Here is a 10,826-nt window from a genome sequence, read left to right as displayed (position 1 = left end):
TAAAAAACTTTGATATGTTTGAATAAATTCCAAAGGAACGTCTCATCCCTTCTTTTTTTTTTTTTTTTTTTTTTTTTTTTGAGACGGAATCTCACTCTGTCACCCAGGCTGGAGTGCAGTGGCATGATCTTGGTTCACTGCAACCTCTGCCTTCCGGGTTCAGGCAAGTCTCCTGCCTCAGCCTCCCAAGTAGCTGGGATTATGGATGTCCGCCACACACACCTGGCTATTATTTTGTATTTTTATTAGAGGCGGAGTTTCACCCTGTTGGTCAGTGGTCTTGAACTCCTGGCCTCAATTGATCCGTCCACCTCTGCCTCCCAAAGTGCTGGGATCACAAGCATGAACCACTGCGCCCAGCCTCACCCATTCTTATAATGCATTTTTAGGCATTCTTTTTTCATTAAGCAGGAAAAACGAAGTGCTAGGGAGGCCTGGGATTTGTGGTTGAAATGTGTTCAGAGTGCTACCCTCCCTCATTCCTTGGAACTTTCTGAAGGACCAGAGCTGACCTGAGGACCTGTTGGGTGTATATCACTGAGGGAGTTCCAGGGCTATGCAGGGAAGCCCTGAGTGGGATGCAGTGATTCTTCTCTACTATGTCTACTTCCATGAGGGCTGCCATCCTTCATGTAACAGTACCTTTAGGAACAGGGACCATATAGCTATATATTTCTATTTCTAAGTTTCAAACAGTGCTTGGCAGCTAACAGGTGGTCAACTAATGTTTGTCGGATGAATGAATGGTGGTACCAAGGAAGAATGGCATGTTTAGTCCTGGCTGCTAAAGGAGGTTTAATGGTAATTGGCCAATATGTGGTGATTAAACCTCAACAGTTACATAGAAGAAACCATGTTTATACTGATGTTGCTTTAACAATGCCATTAAAGTCTGGCACCGTGGCTCATGCCTGTAATCCTAGCACTTTGGGAGGCTGAGGCAGATGGAGTACTGAGGCCAGAAGTTTGAGACCAGCCCGGCCAACATGGCAAAATCCCATCTCTACTAAAAGTACAAAAACTAGCCAGGTGTGGGGGCACACACCTGTAATCCCAGATACTCAGGAGGCTGAGGCATGAGAATTGCTTAAGTCCAGGAGGTAGAGTTGCAGTGAGCCAAGATTGCACCATTGCACTTCAGCCTGGTGACAGAGTGAGCCTCTGTCTAAAAAAAATAAAAGCCAGTGAATGTTACTTCTATCTTAAATTTCCAGTATAGCAACTTAAAAAAATGATCTTTAGTTTTTACAGATACATAGTAGTTGCATATATTTATTATTTACAGGGTACATGTGATATTTTGATACAAGCATACAATGTGTAATGATCAAATCAGGGTAATTGCAACATCCAACACCTTAAACATTTATTACTTCTTTGTGTTAAGAACATTCCAATTCTACTGTTTTAGCTATTTCAACAATAAATTATTGTTAACTATGGCAAATTTTTAAATACAATAATATCATGCTGATGAGGATATGTGAAAGACACATTCATGCAACTCTTTTGGAAAGAAATTTAGCAGTATCTATCAAGAACTTGGACAATTTTTGTTATCTTCATTCTGGTAAAATTCAGCATCTGTAAGTCAGGTTTTTTTTTTTTTTGTATGAGTCCCAGCTCCAGCTTTATTACCTAATACAAGTCCAGCCTCTGGAACATTCAAATTCACTGTTCCAAAGTTTAATTAAAAACACAATTTACAAATATTTAATATCTTCTGAAAAGCATTTCTAAGTTAAGAATGAAAAAGTATGTGCATAATATATAATCAAATACCAGGCGGCCTCAACTCCCACCAGGTCCACAGTCAGCAACATCCATCTTTTTAGGTTCTTCAATATATTCTGTCAAATCCACAAAGTTGTTTTCCATGACAGGGGAAAGAATGGAAATCCCCATTGCTTTCTGAACTCCATAGGTGCTTACGATATCACCTGGAGTTACTTGCCGTGCAAATTCTTTAAGATTACTGGTCACTTGTTCAGCAGGATGCATTTCTCTGTATGAGGGACCCAAGAGACAGATCATGATGGGAGGGGGTCTGGTGCTCAAACATTCATTCTGGGCTTCCTGGGGTTCCCTGAGCAATCTGGTGGTCTCATCAAGTTTCCTCTGGAATATTTCAGCTTCTTCAGAGTCAAAAACTTCAGTTAGAATACCAAAATGTGTTACTGCTTTCAGCGCTATGAGCCTGTCTTAGGTATTGGAGTCCAAACCTCCTGGTGGCTCTACTTCTGTAATCTCCATTTCTTTTGCTGTGTCAAGTGTCCTAGTGTGGCCTTCCATCTTCAGGCAACGACATCTCCAACTCTTGTAGGGTCCTGGAATGTCCTCCTTTTGTTAAAACATCTAGTAAACTATCTGCCATCTTGGCACATGGCCAAAAACTCATGGATGCTGAAATCGCTTGGAAGATCAGAGTCTCCCCCACAGGTTGAATAGACTAAATCAGAATCATCCTTACTGATATTCGCAAATGTGGAGTCACAATGCGGTGCCTAAGAACTGTAGGGCCCGTAATTCAAAGATAACACTGGAGTGACTTTGTTCTTTTGATGCTCTTTGAACCCCTGCAAAGTATTCACTCCAGACTGAAGTCTTCCAGTTGTCATTCCCAGTCTCACAGGGCAGTAGCCTGGCTTTCCTACAACGGGATCCACAGGATGGAGAAGTCCCAACATCGTTGTTCCGTCTGGTTTTCTTCTTTCAATTTCGCACTGACTGTTCACAAGCCGCCTAGTCAGTTTTCTTCCAGATTCCTTCACGATGCGGTCAAGCTGCTCCTGCTCTCTGTCTAAATTATTGCTTTTAAACTTATCTTCAAGCATATGTTATTTTTCTTTTTATTTTGTTTGCTGGGACTCTTGATGGCCTGTGCTTTGGCATCTCCAGAGTTCTCTCTCTCTCTCAGTCAGCAGCCTCCCTCCTCCCTACTCTGTGATGTGTCTGCTCTATCATTCTGTTTTCGAGTTTTCTACAAGTCAGCCATGAAGTCTACGCTCTGCTTCAGGCTCTGAATTCTTTCCTGGCTAAGAATTGTCATCCCTGAGCACAACAGCTTATTTGCAGCTTTATAATAAATGGTCTCTGGTTTATTATAAGTCATGGCATTAGTACACATTAGTTTGAAGTTATCCTTTAGTTCATCTTTGGGCTGGTAGTCATTGTTCTTGATCTTTTCTTTCACGGTACTAAAATCCATTGGGTGTTTAATGATCATGGAGTAGCCAGGAGCAATACAATCAGTAACAGGAAATGAAAAGAAAGCACTTGGATCTTTTCTCTGCAATTGTCTCATCAGTTGATTCAAAGCTTCTTTAAGGGGTGTCTGTTCTACTTCTTCTTGTTTGGCTAAAGAGCTTGTGAGAGGCTTCTCAGGAGACAAGTCTAATCTCACAGGGACGTGACACTGGAGGTCTTTTTCCGCCTCATTCTCCACCCGGTCTTGATCTCGCTTCTTTTTATCCTCCTTAACTCTCTCCGTTTTCTGCCCGTTTCTTCCCCTGGAACCTGCTTCTCTCCTTTCTCTTTTTCCGCTTTCTGTCCTTGTGTTTGTCATGATCATTTTTGTTTTCGAAGAGGTTGGAGTCATGTCCCGAGCTGCCCATGGAGAGTTTGGTGACTTCGTTCCCTCCTACTTTGAGGACCAGCTTCAAGGGTTTCTCTACATACTCCTCATAGAGGTGTTTGTCCGACTTGTGCTTCTCGGGCTTCCTGCCCATATCCCACCGGGCCCCAGTGCCCGCCCCCCGCGCCACGCCCAGGGGTTGCGGCACAGCTTCCCATCCGGGCCAGGCCAGCGGAGGGCGGGAGCAGGGCCCGCGAGACCCCGCGCCACGAGGCAGGAAGGCGGCGCTGGAAGACAGTTTTAATGAAGTAACTCAAAATAGAAAAATAGCTTTCTGCACACAAAGGTGGTGATCTCAGATTTGTTTGAAATCATGGGAAATAATCTGAGTTTCCAATGAAGTGGGAATGGTATTGGTGCTTTACTGATTTAAAATGTTTTTCAAGACTTTACAGTAATATGAAGAATTCTTAGATTAAGGTATAAAGTGTATACATCATTATCACAACAAAAATATACTATATATAGAAAAGCCTAGAAGGAAATATTATTAAATGTAAGAATAGAAAAGAGATTGGGATAAAATCCAGGGAAATATAAACAGTTTTTAGTTATATTTTTGGTTTGTTTATGTTTTCCCAGTTTTTAGCAGACCCTTTTAATGATGCCTCCTCAACTCCCTTGTGTTGAGAATATGTGACTCTGCTGGGTCTCCTCCTCCCTTCCTCACCCACCGCCCCCTCTAATCTCCCACTACCCTTTGCAGATTGGATCATGATGGACACCTGACTCATGCCGGGCAAATTGGAGTTTTTCCTCTGGGAATTTAGAACTGGAAATTCAGAGAAAGCAAGTCAGTTTGTATGCATGCCTTGGATTCAGAGACATGAACATTTTGGACTAGAGGTGCAGGTATCTTTTCCCCCTTGCAAAAAGAAAGCAGATTTTAAGGAAAATAAGAAGAAAGCAGATATACAAAGAAAGAAAAAGATAAGAGTTCATGGGATCTAACAGAGGAACTGGTTGATGATGACTTTCTAATTTCTGGTTGTAGCCCTCATGAAGCCTGGCTGAGTACCATGAGATATTCTTGTGCCTTATAGTATACAATATTGTTATTATTTATTCTCAAGTCAGTTTCTGTTTCTGCAATCAAGTATTACTATATACGATGGCTTTACTTTTGGGTCTTTAAATTGGTGAAGCACTGTAATTCTATGTCCATGAATAACTTATGCTTCTTACTTGCTATAGTGTGTCAACAGGAGCTCTTGATAAAATATCTATTGTTTTTGGAAATACATCAATCATTATGTACACTATAATATTCTAGTAGTAACACATGATAACTAGAGACATTTCCAAAAACATGCTAATTCACCAGGCTGGAGTGCAGTGGCCCGATCTCAGCTCACTGAAACCTCCGCGTCCCGGGTTCAAGCGATTGTCCTGCCTCAGCCTCCAGAGTAGCTGGGATTACAGGTGCACACCACCATGCCCAGCTAATTTTTGTATTTTTAGTAGAAATGGGGGTTTCACCATGTTGGCCAGGAGGGTCTCGATCTCCTGACTTTGTGATGTGCCCGCCTCAGCCTCCCAAAGTGCTGGCATTACAGGCCTGAGCCACTGCACCCAGCCAGAAATATATCTTAATGTTAACTGTGGTATATTTGAGTTGTGGTTTTACAGATAATTTAAATTTTTCTCTTTATATTTTCCAAAGTTTCTATGGTGTATATAAATTTAGTTGGTAATAAAAAGTTATAATTATTTTTTAATTTTATTGGGGATGGGTTTAGGAGTGGAAAGTTTAATAGACCAAAAAAAAAAAAAAAAAAAAAAAAGAGAGAGAGGAAGCTTCCTCATGCTGAGAATGGAGGTTACCCAGGAGTGGGTCTCCCAAAAGTTCTATTTTTAATGAAACAATAATTACCTTAGTCACCAAAACAGTATTGTCAGTCTTCCTTTCTTATTCCATCAGGTGTAGGAGTTTAAGAAATAAAGAAGGATGGAAGGAAGAATAGAGTGTAGGCTGCCTGGGATGCTCTACCTGTGGGCTTCAGGCCCTCTTGTTCTCTAGGGGAGTGTTGATAAGGACTGGGATTTTTTTCCTGGCGAGGCTTAGAGTAGGTAGTGGCTGAAAGGTCTAGTTTGGAAGTAAATATCAGTTTTGAATCCTGGCTCTACTCTTTTCTCTCTACATAGACTTGGAAAATTACTTAACCCTTGTTAGTGTTGGCTTTCTCATCTGTGAAATGATGGAGCTAGCTCTTGGGATTGTTGAGAGCACAAAATGAGATAGCATAATCAATCATTTAGCAGAGTCACTGGGTCCTAATAAGTGGTTGTGGTGTTTTTTACCCTTACTGTTAGGTGACAGATGTAAATCCTCCGTAGGCACTCTATTAATCCTCTATATCTACTGGCTTTCATTATTTTTGTAAACACCTGACATGTCCGTCTTTCTATATCTCTAGCAATTCTAAAATAGTTAAATCAGTGCTTCTGAAACTTGAATGCCCATATGATTAACCTGTAGACCTTATTAAAGTGCAGATTCTGTCTCTGTATGTCTGGGGTGGGATTCAAGTTTTTAATTCTTAATAAGCTCTCACATGACATAAATGTTGATATCCAAAGATCACTTTTAGCAGCAAGGATTAGGATGGCCCAGCTCAAATCTAACATCTGTGTGAAATCATGAACAATGTCCCCAGAGAGAATCATCTTTTCTTTCTTTGGCTCTTGAAGCACATCATTTATATTCCTAACTCAGCACTTAGCACATTCAGCCTGCTGTAGTGTATGCGATTCTGTTCATTTCTAACTAAATTCTTGACATTAGACTGTGTGTTCGACTCCTGAAAGCTGTCAGTGTCCACACAGGGATGTTGACGTACTTGACCCATGATTATCATATTACTGAACTGGATAGAAAATAATCAAATAATGTCCTAAAATGACATTGTTTTTTACATGAGCATTCACTTAGAAATCACCAACATCAATCAACTCAACTAGTGGGAATCATGAAAGAGAATAGTGGTGTGACCCACACAATGGATGATTTTGATTGCTTGGCAGGTGTTAACCCAATTACCACAACCAAGGAGGATTTAACAAGGGGATTCTTGTTACTTGCAACAAGTAAGGAGAACACTGGGGGTAGTTTCCAAAGCAGTGCGTCTCTCCGAAGGAAGGTGAAAGCGGGGCTTTCATTATGCTGGTTGGCTGAGTCGCTGTATGAAAGGCGGGGCAAAGGCAGTGAAGGCACAGTCCTGGTCATGCTTCTTCATACATTGCAGGTATAGAAAACGGTGAATAAAATCCTCCCTAGGAAGGGATTTTAATATGGTAATAAGGAGAGTTCACCAAACTTCATCTCCAACTCAGGCAACTCTGGTTTTACCTGGTTTTTGTTTTACTGTAGCTGAGCTTCTTCCCAGAACCTTTTGAAACCACAGAAACTCAGTGTGCCACAGTTACGAGTTACTAGGGTACATTGAGTTACAATGTGAATGATCCCAAAAGGCAGATAAATCATTGTGATATCTTCCTTCTTTTAAAAATACACTATAGAAGGCACGTGGGATGATTTACCGGGTGGGATGACAAAGCTAAGCTGAGATGATTTATTTTCCACAGATAGTCAAGTAAATGAGCAATAATTTGCCTTTCAAATTCTGAGTCTCTTCCCTGGCCATGCTTTAAATGGAACTTCCATGTGGGCCAGAGCCCAAAATTGGATCCCTTTGCACAGAGGCTAGACATCGAAGTAGTGGCCTTTGGGGTAACACAGACTCACTTCTGTTGAGAGTAATTAGCGAAGAAAATCTGCGGGAACTGAGGAAGGTTCAGCAGAAGTCTGCCCTCTCTGGACATTTTTTGGTGGCTAGGAAGCAGGGCAATTGTCGTGCCTGACTGTGGGGTTTGTTCAGCCTTATCATGCACAGCTATTGCATAATTCCGACTTTCCTTCTCTGGAGTAACTGACATTTCACTTCAGAAGGACTTTCAATTTTATTTAAAAAATCCAGTCAACATAAATAGAAGAGAAATTCAATTTTCAGTAACATTTTACTCCGCTACCACTTATGTCCTTAGGGAAGCTTAAAGAATTTTCATCAGTACACTAAAAATTAGATAGTTGGATATGTTGCAAAACTTTGAACACTTGGTTCAGAATTCCCACTATTGCTCAGACATTCTTATAAAGCAATATTTTTGGGGGAACTTAGCAAGTACTGTTTTTGTGAAGTGGTCCCAGTGGGAATGAGGTTTATGCCTAACTCTTTTTTTAAAATTTGGTTTGCGCCTCTTGTGCCTGGTATCCAGTATTAGTTACAGAGTAAACAGTATTTTCCGATGACTGACAGGATCAACTGTTCTGGGAATGTGGCCGTTGACCTCCCTGATGGATTACTGTCCTGCAGGCTGCTTCCAAGTCAGTAGAAAGGTAAGCATTCTTTCTGTGTAAGTGCAGATTGCTTTGGAACATGTTACAATTTCAACTGATAAAACTGAAAGTACATTTTGGGCACACTGTCTCAAAGGGCACAGAGCTGTTACTTTGTGGGCGAAATGATTTATCATGTCAGCACAACCATAACAGTTAAGCTGCTGGGTTTAGGGGAGGGGTGAGCTGGGTGTTGAATCTGGTTGTGTTGATTAAGTCATAAAGACCCAGGGAAACTTAAATCCGGAACTCCGTTCCAAAGTTAGAAACACACATTGTAATTCTGTTTCTGAGTACTTTTCCCTAAAATCTTGTGAGTTTATCTTGGTTTATTATCTTTACTCCTGAAATAGTAATGGTGTGTGTGTATGAGAGAGAGAGACAGAGACAGACAGACAGATAGACAGAAAGTGGCTACTAGGAACTACTAGGAAGTTGAAAGGGCTTAGAAATATATTTATTGCAAATGCAAGAGCAAAACCTCTTCAACCAAGTACCTCTGTGGATGTAATCATGCACAAGAGAAAATATATTGAAAGCCCCTTGAAAACGTGCTATTATATAGTAGTTGAGAAAATGGAACATACTGGACTTGATTCTCAAATGATTTTAGCCAGTTTGTTTTATAAACTCTGAAGGTATGAATTTAGTTTTATATCCTAATTACTATTGTTATGTAGAAATTGTCATCAGTGTTAATAGTAGCAGTTTTTTAAAACCTCACATTTTACTTTTCAATAAGTTTCCAATAAAGGAATTGCATTTTTTAGATGATGCACAAATTAAAAAAAAAAAACTTTTCAAAGTTCTTACAGTTCTCACGTGATTCAAATATTTTCTAATGCTTCAAAAACACTCTACCTCAGAAGTAATTTTAGAAAGACCCTGTTTTCTCCCTTAGATGGAATAAAATGTCTTCTTTAGTCATTCAAAAAATATGGCTCAGAACCAAAATAAGGGGAAAATCAGGAAGATTAAAAAGTCACATTCCAGTAGAAATAGTTTATGTTTCGCTGAAGAACAGTAATTACAAAGGTACAAGTTTGTTAAGCTGTCATTATCATAATTATCATCTACTGATATTTTGGGGTTGGTTTTTTTATCGGCTTGGCAGCTTCAACTTACAAACAATATTTATTATATAGTGACGAATTCAACTTTAAGAAATTTCTGTATAGACATTATCTTTTCATAAGCTCCGAGTACCCACCACAACTTTTAGAACTCAGTACTGCTTGCCTACAGAATCCATAACAGATGCCTTAAAAAAGGTGGTGATGGGAGGTTAAAAGTCCTCCTGTAGAAGAGTTGACAGCTGCTCCTTGAGAGTTTGCAGCTGCCAAAGCTGATAAATAGATTCAGGTAAGGATACTGAGACAACCAGAAAGAGCTGGGAACCATTCTCTTGCTTGCCTCCACCCCTCTGCCTCCCCAGTGCTGTGACCACCAATTGGAACACAGCTTTCTAGAGACAAAGGCATAAGCTCTGAACTAAGAGCAACACCAACAGATCAGAAGTTAACTGTTTGAGATCAGTGCTCAGTGCCTGGTCTGAGCTACCTTTGGATTAGGCTCTTGGATACCTGACGCATGTGCTGAGTATGGTATCCTGGTCCATCATTAAATGGGTGTGGAGATTACATGGGCTTCTGCATTGATCAAGGGGGGAATAACAGACTCATGTTCTGGATGGGCTATGTGGAATGATAAGAAACCCATATAAAAGCATCAACTGTCCCAGAAGAGGACCCCTGTCTTTGTAAAAAGGTATTTATCCTTGTAGCATATAATGGGGAAGATCCTGGGTTGTCTATACCATGTTTGGCAGATTGTCATTCTTTCAGAAGAAAACAGCATTTGTTTTCATTTATGCCTTCTCTACCTTGTGTGGTTTCAGCAGTAGAGCATCTATCTGTGCTTTTTTTTTAGTGGAGAAGGAAGTTTTTAAAATGGCAGTTGAGTTAAATTAACTTTAACCACTATTAAGGTTAATTTACATTTGGCTCTCTGCTCCAGTACATGAACAAGCAATTTTAATTGCTGTAAGTTCCACTTTCCTCCAGTTTCTGAATACAGGCACAAACTCATCAAGCACTTATTTGGGAAGCATGTGTATTGAATACAAAGGAATGAAATGACGTGGGAATATCTTGAACCAAATATTATTTGCCAGCAGTCATTTGTTTCCATTTTGAATGGAATTCTTGCTTGGCTACTGCAGTTTACATTTTAATTTCCTGTTTGGAGCAACCCTATGTGTGTATTATATTCCTGGGAAAAATAATAACTTTCCAGCTTAAAAAGGAATTACAAATCTTCCTCTGTCAATTTTTTAAAAAAATAACAGCCTTCTTAACATACAATTTGTATGCTATAAAACTTATCCTTTTACACTGTACATACACTTCAGTGATTTTTAGCATATTTTCAAAGTTTTACAAAATCATCGTCAATGTCTAATTTCATAACGTTTTCATCATCCAAAAGAGTAACTCTATTCCCATTAGTAGTCACTCCCTGTTCTGCCTTCCCTCCTACCACTGGAAACCACAAATGATCTTTCTGATTCCATGAATTTGCCTATTGTGGACATTTTATGTAAATAAATCATGTAATAGGTGATCTTTCGCGACTGGCTTCTTTCGCTTATTGTATTTTCAAGGTTCATCCCTGCTCTTGCATGTATTAATACTTAATTCCTTTTTATTGCTGAACAATTTTCCCTGTATGGATATACCACATCTGTTTTACTGTCCATATACTGATAGATATTTGTGTTTTTCCCACCTTTCAACA

General features: G+C 39.9%; 1 pseudogene; it reads right to left on the bottom strand.

Annotated features, from left to right (window-relative positions):
- Positions 1-1,791: 1,791 nt before the first annotated feature.
- On the bottom strand, positions 1,792-3,728 carry LOC111549812 (annotated as a pseudogene).
- Between the last annotated feature and the right edge of the window lie 7,098 nt (positions 3,729-10,826).

This window comes from Piliocolobus tephrosceles, chromosome 5 (genome assembly GCF_002776525.5).
Source record: "Piliocolobus tephrosceles isolate RC106 chromosome 5, ASM277652v3, whole genome shotgun sequence".
Taxonomy (NCBI): Eukaryota; Metazoa; Chordata; class Mammalia; order Primates; family Cercopithecidae; genus Piliocolobus; species Piliocolobus tephrosceles.
This window is presented reverse-complemented; position numbering and strand designations above follow the sequence as displayed.